This window comes from Giraffa tippelskirchi, chromosome 6 (genome assembly GCF_054371585.1).
Source record: "Giraffa tippelskirchi isolate mGirTip1 chromosome 6, T2T-mGirTip1v1.2.pri, whole genome shotgun sequence".
Classification (NCBI taxonomy): domain Eukaryota; kingdom Metazoa; phylum Chordata; class Mammalia; order Artiodactyla; family Giraffidae; genus Giraffa; species Giraffa tippelskirchi.
The window spans coordinates 175,572,205-175,585,598 of record NC_137280.1 but is presented as its reverse complement, the minus strand read 5'-3'; the positions used below and the strand labels follow the sequence as shown (position 1 = coordinate 175,585,598).

The following is a 13,394-nucleotide window of genomic DNA, read 5'->3' as shown; positions in this document are numbered from 1 at the left end:
CAGCCCAGCATTTCTCATGATGTACTCTGCATATAAGTTAAATAAGCAGGGTGACAATATACAGCCTTGACGTACTCCTTTTCCTATTTGGAACCAGTCTGTTGTTCCATGTCCAGTTCTAACTGTTGCTTCCTGACCTGCATACAGGTTTCTCAAGAGGCAGGTCAGGTGGTCTGGTATTCCCATCTCTTTCAGAATTTTCCACAGTTTCTTGTGATCCACACAGTCAAAGGCTTTGGCATAGTCAATACAGCAGAAATAGATGTTTTTCTGGAACTCTCTTGCTTTTGATGTTGGCAATTTGATCTCTGGTTCCTCTTGACCAGCTTGAACATCTGGAAGTTCACGGTTCATGTATTGCTAAAGCCTGGCTTGGAGAATTTTAAGCATTACTTTACTAGCATGTGAGATGAGTGCAATTGTGTGGTAGTTTGAGCATTCTTTGGCATTGCCTTTCTTTGGGATTGGAATGAAAACTGACTTTTTCCAGTCCTGTGGCCACTGCTGAGTTTTCCAAATTTGCTGACATGTTGAGTGCAGCACTTTCACAGCAACATCTTTTAGGATTTGAAATAGCTCAACTGGAATTCCATCACCTCCACTAGCTTTGTTCGTAGTGATGCTTCCTAAGGCCCACTTGACTTCACATTCCAGGAAGTCTGGCTCTAGGTGAGTGATCACACCATCATGATTATCTGGGTTGTGAAGATCTTTTTTGTACTGTTCTTCTGTGTATTCTTGCCACCTCTTCTTAATATCTTCTGCTTCTGTTAAGTCCATACCATTTCTGTCCTTTATTGAGCCCATCTTTGCATGAAATGTTCCCTTGGTATCTCTAATTTTCTTGAAGAGATCTCTAGTCTTTCCCATTCTATTGTTTTCCTCTATTTCTTTGCATTGATCACTGAGGAAGGCTTTCTTATTTCTCCTTGCTATTCTTTGGAACTCTGCATTCAGATGGGTATATCTTTCCTTTTCTCCTTTGCTTTTCGCTTCTCTTCTTTTTACCCTTTGTAGGACCCAAAATACAGGGCATGATTACCAAGCAGCCCAGTTCTTTACCAACTTAGGAGTGTGTCTCCAGACGTGCCTTTCTGGAACCTGGTAACATGCAGACCATGTTGAAAATTATTTTCCTGCAACCTTTTTATCTGCCGTGTGGATGGAAATCAGGAGCCCTTGGGACGTGGAGCTATTTAAAAATAAATGTGGCGTATGTAACCATAGCAAGCGATTATATCAATTCTAAATGGACTTTGCCCTAAGAAAAATAAAAAAAGCTAAGCTTTGGGGTTTTATTTCATTTACCAGAACCAAGTGAATCCAGCAGGACTGAAGTGCCTGTGTTTGGCTGGGCTCCTCTGTGTGATGCTGGCTTGTTGGGCGGGTTTGAGTGGACCCAGCTGTAAAACTAAGAAGCCCCTCTGGACACAATCTCTTCCCAGATGCCAAAAATACCTCCTCTTTGAGAAGCTAGAGGAATAACTCTCCCCCAACAATAGGACATTCTTCCTTCTTGAAGGTTTTATTTTTGCAGGGGGTAGCAATGGAGCAGGAGGTTACTCTCTGCCACAGGGCAATGCCCAAAGCAGGGACCAAGTCCTAACTTAGTTAGGAGACTGGGAATTTGATCCAGCATCCCAAGGAGAAAAGTGTTCTATGTTTCTCTTTAGACACAGCACTCTTGTCCTAGCATGTGTGTGTGTGTGCACACTCACACGTGCACATTTGTCAGTGTTGTCAGCTGGGACAAGAGTCACTAAAGCTTTTTGGAGCCCGACTTTGTTTTTATGTCTGAAGGCATCTCAGTCACAAGAGTTCTTTCAAAAGCCCCAGCACTGAAATATTTCACCAAGCCATCGTATAGCAACTTCGATTGTGCTGCGGGAAGTATGTGCATGCTCTTCCTGCACACTGCTTTGCGGACTGTGGTGCGGCCATAACCTCTTATGGAAACCTTGCCCCCTGCTTTATTTTTCTCTCAGGGTGTACTCAGCACTCCTCCCAGACAACCTTGTAGAATGAATGTCTCCCCGTTTCATTTCAGCTCACCACTTAGTTTGAAATTCTTGCTTCTTGATTCAATTTGAACAACTGTGAGAGTTTGGATTGAAACAAAACGAAAAAGCATTACCTCTCTGTCTGATGTTGACTTTCAAATTGGAGAGAAGACTCCTGGGATTAAACAGACCATGTGTGGCGTCTTCTTGGAAGGAGCATGTTTTTCGCTCTCTCTTTCTTTTTAATAGAAAATTTCTGACTCAGACAAAGAGTCCAGGAGAGTCTGTTGGAAAAATCAGAACATCTCATGTGGCTATTCCAATGGAAAGTTAAAAAAAAAAAAAGAAATACAAATCATGTACAACACCTCAGTCCCTATGTGGAAACCATGAACTGACGGAGTTAGGGGTGGTAATATACCTCACTGGGGATCCAAAGTAATTAAACAGTGTTGCAAACCCAAACTCTTGAGTGTTTTAAGCCCTTGCTAGGGAAGTACAGTCCCTTCTTTGGGAAGAAAGTGAAACTAGGCATTCTGATGGCAAACAAGAAAGCTTTCCATTTGATTCTGTCCTTCTTTAGAGCATCTGCTTTATAGCGACTTCTTGCTGCCTGTCACCTTTGAGCTTATCTTCCTTATTCCAACAATAAGGAAGCAATGTTATAGCTTGTTACGTCAAAGCGGCGAGGGAAGCATGGACTTAGCCGAAGAGAGCACGTCGTTATTTTTCTTAATTATTTCAGAAATGTCATCTCCGATACCATTCAGCCTTTTGTAACTATAAGGAGAAAATTGAATAACCACCCGTTTTCCCTAGAACTGCTTTAAAAAGTTTGCAGTCAATCTTTTCGGAAGGCCAGGAAACAATCCGATGATACGGGTAAGCTTTGCAGGATGATAGGAGGGCCATTACCTGTAATCAGGAAAAAAAAAAATATATTATGGTGTATACAGGCAGACTGTTTCACATCCTTCAGTTAGTTTAGGTTAAGAAATGTTTTCTCTCAGGAAATGCCTTTAAACCAGGGCTACGTTTTATTTAATGATGTGGAAAAATCTCACAAAATATCCTTATGAGAAATGTATTTAATTTTCTCTTTTTAAGCCAGTCAGCAAGTAAAGTGGGCTGTGAATTGCTCACATGACTAACACCGCCGGGCAGAGCGTGCTGAAATATGGCTGGTCATGCACATTCGGAGGTGCTGTTAGTTGGGGGCAGTTGGTACGATTGCTTAGCACTTTCCAGAACCTGATTGACTTCAGCTGCTGAAAGTTCCTGCCAGGATGTTAACAGATGTTGGAACCCAGGGCAAGCTCCCCTTGCCTATTTCTGCCCTTAAGTAAGAAGGAATCAACAGAAGTGCAACTTGGCATCTCTAAAGGAGATCCTCACCTTCTACCAGCTTTAATGACTACCCTGAGGGAGGAGCATTTATGCCCTGCTCTGAAAGAACAGTTAGCAACCTTGGCGTCATCCGGGTGTGCAGGGCAAGGGAGCTGAAAAAGCTGGGGAAATGTGTCTGAGCCCCATGGTGCATCTTCCTTGGCTCTAACTCTGCCGACTCTCCTAACTCAGTTGAACTTGTTCAGCGTTTAATCACAAATAGGTCACACTCTGTCCTTCCCCGGGTCATTCGGATTCTCTCTCTGACCTTTGGTGGAAACGGGCTTGTTCCCCTCTGCTCTCCACACACGGTAAGGTAGTCATGACATTCTCAGAGTATGTGAGATTTAGTTATGAAAACCACTGGGCTGGCAGTGATAAAACCGTGTGCTAAAATTATCTTTCCCCCCTATATTTACAATTTGCAAACTCTAATTTTGACTCCAGGTAAAAAGTAAGCTGGAAAGATAGGCTGGTTTTTTTGATAGAGGTAAATGTGATAGAAAATTCTTGTGCAAAATGAAATGTATCTGATTCATTTCAGATTTTCTCCCTTGTTTGACCTTCAGTCTAGCTTCCAGCTCAAGGCTACTTGCTTCAGCACTATAAAGAGAAAATGTGTTTTTCAGAAGTCAGATATGCAAAGGAAGAATTGGATCGGCAGGGCTGCTTAGGCATTTTAATTCTATGAAAGGTGTCACAGGATAGTGTTTTTTGGAGGATCAACTTCTACACATTTTAAACATGTACACTGAGACTGAAGTCCATACCTGATTGGCAAATTAATAGAAAATCTATGTGCTAACAAGGGTATGAGCACAATGAAATGATAGTCTTCGACCCTGGTAAAGACATTAATTGTAATTATTTTCCCGCCAAGGTTAATTGGTGGGAGTTTTCAGTGTGCTAATTGCTCTTAAGGAGGATGTCAGCTATCAGTTAAAATGAAGGATTGTTGCCACATAGGAAGAGTTTCTGCCCTCCAGACTGGGACTGACATCAGGCCACGGGGAAACTTTGGGGTATGAGACTGGTGCAGACAGTCACTTGAAGCCAAGTGTCTGACTTTATCTTAATCTCAAAGGAGCCAGTGTCCTGAAACACAGTATATCATCTCTTTGACCCGGAGACAGATGGTATCTCATGCATAATAGAGGTTATTTTACACAGAGCTTTCAGTTTCCTGGAAATAAACTAGTCTTCCTAAGACCAAGAGCTTCCAGTAAAAAAAACCTTGTGAGAGAAATAAAGATCTACCCTAAATGATCAATTGTTTGCTCCACCCCCTCACCAGGTATCCTGTTGACCACATAATATGATAACTGATGGGTATGTGTGAGATTGCTGAGCACAGGAAATAAATATAACCTCTTTTGTAGGTAATCAACTGATGTCTTATTGCTTTTAATAGCTCCACATTACCTACAAGAAAGATTGATAGAATACTATTTTTATACTTGTGGAGACAAATATAATTGATGATCGTAAAATATACACCTCCACTATATAAGCCACTATATAAATCAGGTATAAATATATACCTCCACTATATAATCTCCATGATTTCCCCACTAACATCTTCAACACAATATTCTATGTTTTAGCTGTATAAAGTAAAAAATTAATTCATGTTTTTACTAATTTTTCTGTTTATGAATTTCATATAATGTCCCTCTTCTTCCCTTAGCTGCTGCTGCTGCTAAGTCGCTTCAGTCGTGTCCGACTCTGTGCGACCCCACAGACGGCAGCCCACCAGGCTCCGCCCCCCCCGGGATTCTCCAGGCAAGAGTACTGGAGTGGGGTGCCATTGCCTTCTCCGTCTTCCCTTAGCATCTGGGTGAAAATGTGGAGTTGCTTAGATTTCATTGAGTGTTTAAATAGCTCAAAAAAGTCTCTAATATTTTTTCTCTGTTCTAGAATGAAGTAATGTTAGACTGTTCAATTTCATACCATGTACTGGACCAACCATCTTGCATTCTCCATTGGAGTCTTAATCCAGAGTGGTCGCCTTAACTCTTATTATGCTTGGCTTTGGCTGTCCTAAATCTTTTTGAGTAGAGCTACCACAATTTAAGAAATGTTTTAATATTACTATATTATAGTTCTTTGTTTCAACCATCTTTCCTGATTATGGACGTGATACATATTCATGAGACAAAATTTAGGGCAAAAAACCCCAGAAAAATATAAATCACTTTTAGAAAGTAATGTTGGATTATTTTTCTCCCCATTCTGTTGTCCTTCCCCAGAAAGAATTTAAATTGAATATTGATTTTATTTTTTACTTCAGAATATATCACGATTATAAGGGCATATTGATTCAATTAATCTTTGGAGAAAGTGTTTTAGAATTCAAGAGGCTCAGGGTTTTTAAATTTCTTGTATCTCCTGAGGATAAGACACCTTTCTAATTTCCAGAAATAATTCCTCTGCAGTAATAGATGATGGGACCCAATTCTCAAACCTTTATTCAAGAAAAAAACTCCCAGTGGAGCCTGATGTTTAGGTAAGAACATAGCATTGAGGCTGTATTTTATGGCCTGACCAATACGTTGGCCATTCACATGTGGGTCCTCCTGGGACCCCCACAATGAATACCATCTGGCTTTGGAGAGTTGGAACACTTACATGTCTTAAGTGCTACGTAATGACTTCCTGGAAGACTAGTCTCCATCAACATTTTACTAAAAATGATTTCAGGAGAAATTTTTGTTTTACCTTAAACTTCTTTTGTTGAAATTGTTTCTCTTAGATTCTCCATTCTTTGTTAAATTTATCTTCAGCAACAGGTTTTTTATCCAGCTTCTAAACTACAATATATAGTTTTCATAAAGATTCTTGACAATCTATCTTTTGTACCATCTGTTTATCTACCCCATCCAATCAGAATTTAATGCATGCATTTAACACCTCAATGGCTATTATCCTTGCCAGGTAGATTTTTATCTTTTAGATTATATTTTACTTTAAAGACTTTCTGTTTTCTTTCTGAAGATGTCATTTCTCTGCTTCATCACGCAGGGATTGCTCTTTCTTGCCCTCATGCTTTACTTCTCAAAAGCAAAGTGACCCTCAGGACCTTCAACTCAACATGTTATACAAACTCAGGCTGATTCTAGGCTGCTGGAGAGGGGAGGTGTTGTTCTTTGGGATTTCTTCAGTTTTGATTTTGTCTGTTCTCTGTACTAAATTTATCCACAGGACTGTTGCTACTGCTACTTACCAAGCCAAGATTTGCAAAATTGTAGATTCTCACTCAGTATTGAAAGACTTCTCTTAGGTTTATTTCACAGAATGGTTCTTAACCTTTTGTATCTTATTTCTGGCCAATGTGACTAATCATAAACTCCTTGAAGGCCAGGTACTGTAGCTTATGAACACTAATATAAACATCGCCAGTGCCTGATGTATGACTGACTCAACAAGCGCTGAATGAAAGGATGGATGTGTCCCTGCGTCTCACCTAATTCAAAATGCTCACTTTTTCTCAGGATTGACTTTTATTTATATGTGAAAACATGTGCATCATCTATAGACAGTTTGAAAGATATTAAAATTGTGGAGTATCGATGGCAGTGAGCTTCCGTCTTTCACTAAAACAAGAGCAACATTTAGAATCGAGTAGTCATGGTGCTGTTGTGAGCGGATATAGAGACTGTGGAGAATTAACCTTTTGTAGTTTTCCTGAAATCCTCTGTCCGCCTAGAGCTGAAAACATCAACCTGTGTCACGGCCCTCCAGCCACTGATTCCTCTGTCCCTGAGTTCCCGCCTACCTGCACATCTCAGCTCAGACAACCGCTCAGAGGGGACACATCACCCCTCAAAGCCATTTTTCTGTCGATACCTCTGTCGGTAACAAGAATGAAAGGGAAAAGTGAAGTCACTCAGTCATGTCCGACTCTTTGCGACCCCATGGACTGTAGCCCACCAGGCTCCTCCGTCCATGGAATTTTCCAGGCAAGAGTACTGGAGTGGTTTGCCATTTCTTCTCCAGGGGATCTTCAACAACTATAACCCTTGGGATGTGCCAGACAATGTCTAAGCATTTTAGACCTATTGGCTCATTAATCTCACTGCAATACTATTCGCAGATATTATTCTTAAAGTCACTTTGCTGAGAACTGAGAGAGCTGAGGCACCCGGAAGGTGACTCATTTGTCAGGTTACCTCAGGACCTTCAGACCTAAGCAGCTTTGCTCCGAACTCCAGGCTCCTAAGTCCTCAGGCTCTTCTCCTTTCTAGAAAGTTCCTTATTATATGTCCAGCTCGAAAATCTTTTTCCTGTAACAGCTCCCCATCCACGCAAGCTTCCTCATCTTTCCATGCTTGCTTATTCTACCTTCTGGGAATACCTGGGCTGGCTTCTCGGGAGGGTAAATGATTCACTGATGTAAAACAGCTCCACAAGGCAGCCGAGACTGTGGAGAGAGGCACAGCAGTGGTTTTTCATTTTCGTGTGTCAGCAGGGTGTGTGGACAAAGGCAGCCCTGGGACTCGGGTGAGTCGGAGTTTGCTTTCTTGAAAAGGACCCAGCCTTGAAATTTTCCAAAATTTGTTCAGGTTGAAGAATAAACAGAAAGGATCTGTCTAGCAAGAAAGGGAGAAGGATGGGGAGATTGCGTGATGGAAACAGTCCTTCATTCCCAGTGTCCTTCACTCCCCCCTGACAAGCGAGGCCTGCCCAAGAAGCTGATTTGGGGGGCTGGAGGGGGGAGGGCTAGTGCGGTGCCTGTTCTTCTCCGCCTTCTCAGTGGCCCTCAAACTGTGGTCCCTGAAACGGCAGCACTGGCATCACCTGGGATCTGATTAGAAATTCAAATCACCAGGCCCACCCATGCCTATTGTATCAGAAACTCTGGAGGTGGGGCTCAGCAATCTGTTTTAACAAGCTGTCCGGTGAAAGCTAGCGGTTTATATCAGGTAGAAATACAGAAATCGTCCTTCCCTAACCCAACTCTATATTTCCAACAGGCTGATATTTGGTGAAAAAGCCAAACCGTAATCCCCAACCTGCGGTTAAAAATACATGGCCTGATAGTCCCTGAACGCTTCTTGAAGCTTCTGGCCTTCCTTTTGTCCCTCCTGCCTTTGTTTCATCTCCTTTATTTGCATGGGAAAATGCCTCTTCACCCTTCAGAGTCTTGTTTCATTGACATTTCCATTGTGAAAACTTGCCTGCCTTCTCTTCTTCTCATCCCCGAAGCCGGAACAGTTATTTGTTTTCTTCTCTGTATGAAGTTTGCTCTCAGTGCTTCTGAGACCTACAAGCATTGCTCTACGTTGTTCCTCCTTGGCCATCTCCGCTTGCTCCACTTTCTTGAAACGTGAAAGTGACGTCGCTCAGTCGTGTCTGACCCTTTGTGACCCCGTGGGCTGTAGCCGCCAGGCTCCCCTGTCCACGGGGAGTCTCCAGGCAAGGGTACTGGAGGGGCCGCCATGCCCTCCTCCAGGGGGTCTTCCCGACCCAGGGATGGAGCCCAGGTCTCCTGCATTGCCGGCGGATTCTTTACCATCCGAGCCACCAGGGAAGCACCTCAGGGCTCGTCCACTTATGTTCTGCCCCCGGACCTTCTCATCCATTGGCGCAACGTCAACTGTCATCATTTAGCTGATGATATCACAATCCACATCTCCAACCTAGACGTCTCCTCTGAGCCCTTGACCCTCATGACTAGCGCCACCCGGACACCTTTACCTCGGAGAACCATAGGGAACCTCAAAGCCAGCATGTGTGATTGGAATGAAGCGTCTTTTCTCACCCACTGCTTCCACCCCTCACTGGCTTCATCTCCGTTTCCTCCAAGACTGTCGGCCGTTCCCTCTATGAATAACGCGGGACCCCTGGGCGCCGTCTTGGACTCCTTCCGGCCCCCTCCCCCGCTAGCTGACCGTCGCCCGCTGCAGTTCTACAGACCTTACCCCGGCTTCCCTGGTGGCTCAGCTGGTAAAGAACCCGCCTGCAATGCGGGAGACCTGGGTTCGATTCCCTGGGCTGGGAAGATCACCTGGAGAAGGGAACGGCTACCCACTCCAGTATTCAGGCCTGGAGAACTCCATGGACAGTCCATGGGGTCGCAAAGAGTTGGACGTGACTGAGAGACCTTCACTTTCACTTTACCCTGTCAAACATTTCAGGTGTGCAACTGGAATAGTTTTCTCACTGGCCTCCTAGACTGAAGTTAGTTCCTCTCCTTCTGCCTGTGATTCACCCTGTACACAAGGGGTCCCCAACACCCAGGCCTCCAGCCTGTGGCCTGTTAGGGACTGGGCTGCACAGCAGGAGGTAAGGGGTGGGCGAGTGAGCCAAGCGTCATCTGTATTCACAGCCGCTCCCCACCGCTTGTATTACCACCTGAGCCCCACCTCCTGTCAGGTCAGCGGCAGAATTTTCATAGGAGAGCAAACTCTACTGTGACCTGCACACGCAAGGGGTCTCTGTTGCACACTCCTTGCGAGAATCTAATGCCTGATGATCTGAGGTGGAGCTGACGCAGTGATGCTCAGTAAATGTCATGTGCTAGCAGCATCCTCAAACCATCTCTGCCCCCATCTCAGTCCATGAAGAAATTGTCTTCCATGAAGCCAGTCCCTGGTGCCAAAAAGGCTGGGGACTGCTCCTGTACACCTCAGGCAGAGGAATGATTCTAAAGTGTAAATCTGATCATAGAAGTACCCTGCTGAAAACCTTCCTTGCTCTTCTGTTCTGCCCACTACAGGAGATGACCAGACTCACTTGTCTGGGTCTTGGCTACCTATTCAGCCTTAACTTTTTTCCTAATATTTTATTATAAAAAATGTTCAAACACCAAGAAAAGTTGAAAGAATTCTAAGGTGAACACCCACATACACACCTGGACTGTGCCGTTAGCATTTTACTGCACCTACTTTAGCTCATTAACAATCCATCTATCCATCCGTCAATATATCTATCAAGCCATCTTGTTTTTTGATGTATTTCAAAGCCAGTTCAAACATCAGTACATTTTCCCCCAGCATGCATATTGTTAACTAGAGTTCAATATTTGTTTGTGGTGGTGTTTTTATTTGAAATAAAATTTATATATAATGAAATGCACAAACCTTAAAGAAACATTTCAGAGTTTTGACACTTGTATAACCCAAACCCCTATTCAAATACAGAATATCACCCACACTCCAGAAAGTTCCCACGTATCCCTTCCCAGACAATTATTGTCCCCTCAGGCACTCACTGTTCTGACATTTTCCACCATAAATTATTTTTGCCTCTCCTAAGATTTCTGTAAGTAGAATCTTTGTCTAAGGATTCTTTCCTCAGCATTGTTTTTGAGATTTGTTCATATTGTTGTCTGTAATCAGTATGGCTTTCCCCCTTTGTATTGCGGTATTCCATTGTATAAATAGAGCAGAGTTTATTTCTACATTACCCTGTTGATGGGCTTTTTCTAGTTTTTTAGCTATTATGAATAAATCTGCTATGAACATTACTGTATAAGCCTTTTTAGACACATGTTTTTAATTTATCTTGGGTAAATACCACCAGGGGATCTTTAAGATCCCCTGGAGAAAGGAAAGGATACCCACTCCAGTGTTCTGGCCTGAAGAATTCCACGGGCTGTATAGTCCATGGGATTGCAAAGAGTCGGACACGACTGAGCGACTTTCCCTCACTCAGATACCTAGGAGCAGAGTTTCTGGCTCATAAAGTAGGTGGTACCTGCTTTAAGCTGTACTGCTTTTTCACTCCTACCAATAATGTTTTCAAGTTCTAATCACTCTACACCCCTGTCAGATTTTGAGGTCGTCAGTCTTTCTTTTAGCCTTCCTCATGGATACATGTGACTGGTATTTCATTGTAGCTTTGCTTTGCATGTCCCTGATGATTATTGTTAAGCATCTTCTTGTGGACTTATTGCCCATTCATAAATCTTCTTTTGGACAGCATCTTCAAGTCTTTTGCCCCCTTTACTTTTGAATTATTTGACTTTATATTACTGAGTTGTAAAAGTTCTTCAGATCCTGGATACCAGTCTTTTGTCAGATATATATTTTACAAACATTTTCTCCCCATCTTCAGTGTGCTTATTTATTTTCTTAGAAGTGTCTTTGATGACAGAAGAACTTTTCATTTAATGAAGTCTAATTTATAAAACAAAACTTGATGGTTAGTGTTTCTTTGTCCTATCACATAAGAAGAAACCCTTAGCCTACCCCAAATCATGAAGATAGTCTCTTATGTTTTCTTCTAAAAGTTTATGCTGTGAGCTTTCTTGTTTAGGTCTATTAAAGATGTGCATAATGTGAGGTGGAGGTCAAGGTTCACTTTTTTTTCCTTACAGATATCCAGGTTATTGGTACTTACTTTCTTTTATTTATTGTACCATTTATTGTTAAGAATTTGCTTTTCCTATTGGATTACTTTGGCCCCTTTGCCAAAAATCAGACGACCGCCCGAGGGGTATCTCCTGCTCTGTCCCATTGCTCTGTGAATCCTCACGGCACTATCACACTGCCTTGATTATCACAGCTTTCCAGAATATTGAAACCAGGTAATGTAAATCCTCCAACCTTGCTATTCCTGTTCAAGATTGCTCCAAATATTTGAAGTCCTTTTCATTTTCATATAAATATTAGGATCAGCTTATCAGTTTCAAGAACTCCCGCTCATCGCATCTTGACTTTTGATGTGCTACACGCCATCCCCACTGTCCCTGAAGACTAGGAAGAGAGAAGAAATTGCTGTTTCATAAACTCTTAGCTATATAGGGATTTGGCCAAAGGACAGAATTTTTAACAGCCTGTTTAAGGTTTGTTCTTAATTCTAGGTGAAAAAAATTCGTCTTTCCATCTGACAAAAGTCATACAACCCCATTTCAATTTTACAATGAATATTCTCCTACAAGGACAGATAAAGGATTGCACCTAAATGCTTCACAAAAATATAATTTGCCCTTAGAAGGAGAGGATTCTCACCCTTCATCATCAGACAATTGCTTCCTCTTGGGAGTCTCTTTTAACAAGGATTTACAGATAGAGAATCTGGCTGATTTCCTTCTTCATGTTCTTCCTCCTCTTCTTCATTATTTTCACCTCATCATTATCAACACTATAGCTGACAATTTACTGAGTCCTTCCTCTCCCTGACTCTATGCTAAGAACTTTATTCATATCTCACTTAAACTTCACATCAGCCCTGTTTGGTCCACCTTCACAGACGAGGAAGCTAAAACTCAGTGAAGGTGAAGGACTTTCTCCAGGACCAACGGAGAGTAAGTGATGATGCTGGGGCTCGAACTTGAGTGGTTCTTACTCCAGAGGCTGATGTTTTAGGTCATCTGCTATAAACAGATATTTTATTAAACCTGTGCAATAGTATTTCCTTTGGCCATCCTAGGATCATTTAAAACTTTTATCATTGTTATTGTTGTTTCTGTAACAAAGTATCAGGCATACCCTGAAATCATCTTCCTATACTCCTCCAACTTCTGCAATAATGCAGTGCTGAAGACATCTGGAAAACAAAGTTGGTTCAGTTGGTTTTTGCATTACATGGAGTTTTATAGCCAAAGTAATTTAACCTTCCCCTTTTCTCTTCACAGTGGTGAACTATTTTCATAGTGTCTAAGGATTCCTTTATACATCATGCATGCCTCATTCCAGTCCTAAGCTATCTTTATGTATAACTCAAAGTAAAGATTGCCATGCCCCACTGATTTCCATCATCCAAACATGTTGCCGAATTCCAATTATGATGACTCTTTCTGACTCAGCCATATAAATTCAACTGTGCAGTTTGGATTTTTAGATTTCACTATTAACATAGAGATAGTCATTAATATAATTTTGCATGGAGCTATATATAAAACACTTTGTACTGAACTCTTTGTTTTGTTCCTGAGAATCCAAGTGAAAGTGTGAAAGTGTACACACACACACACAATCTAATATAACTACATAGGTAACTTCAGCATTCTGTGCTTTTGAACTGACTCTCAGATGGGGAATTGAAACCTTACCAGGTGCCTAT

The 13,394-nt window shown here is 42.1% G+C and overlaps 1 long non-coding RNA gene across 1 annotated transcript; it reads right to left on the bottom strand.

Moving 5' to 3' along the window:
* Positions 1-929: 929 nt before the first annotated feature.
* LOC145511688 (uncharacterized) lies at positions 930-8,690 on the bottom strand. The gene is made up of 4 exons (XR_014058054.1): positions 8,564-8,690; positions 2,807-2,915; positions 2,135-2,284; positions 930-1,192 (listed from the first exon to the last, which is right to left on the bottom strand). It is a non-coding gene; the product is annotated as an uncharacterized LOC145511688 (long non-coding RNA).
* Between the last annotated feature and the right edge of the window lie 4,704 nt (positions 8,691-13,394).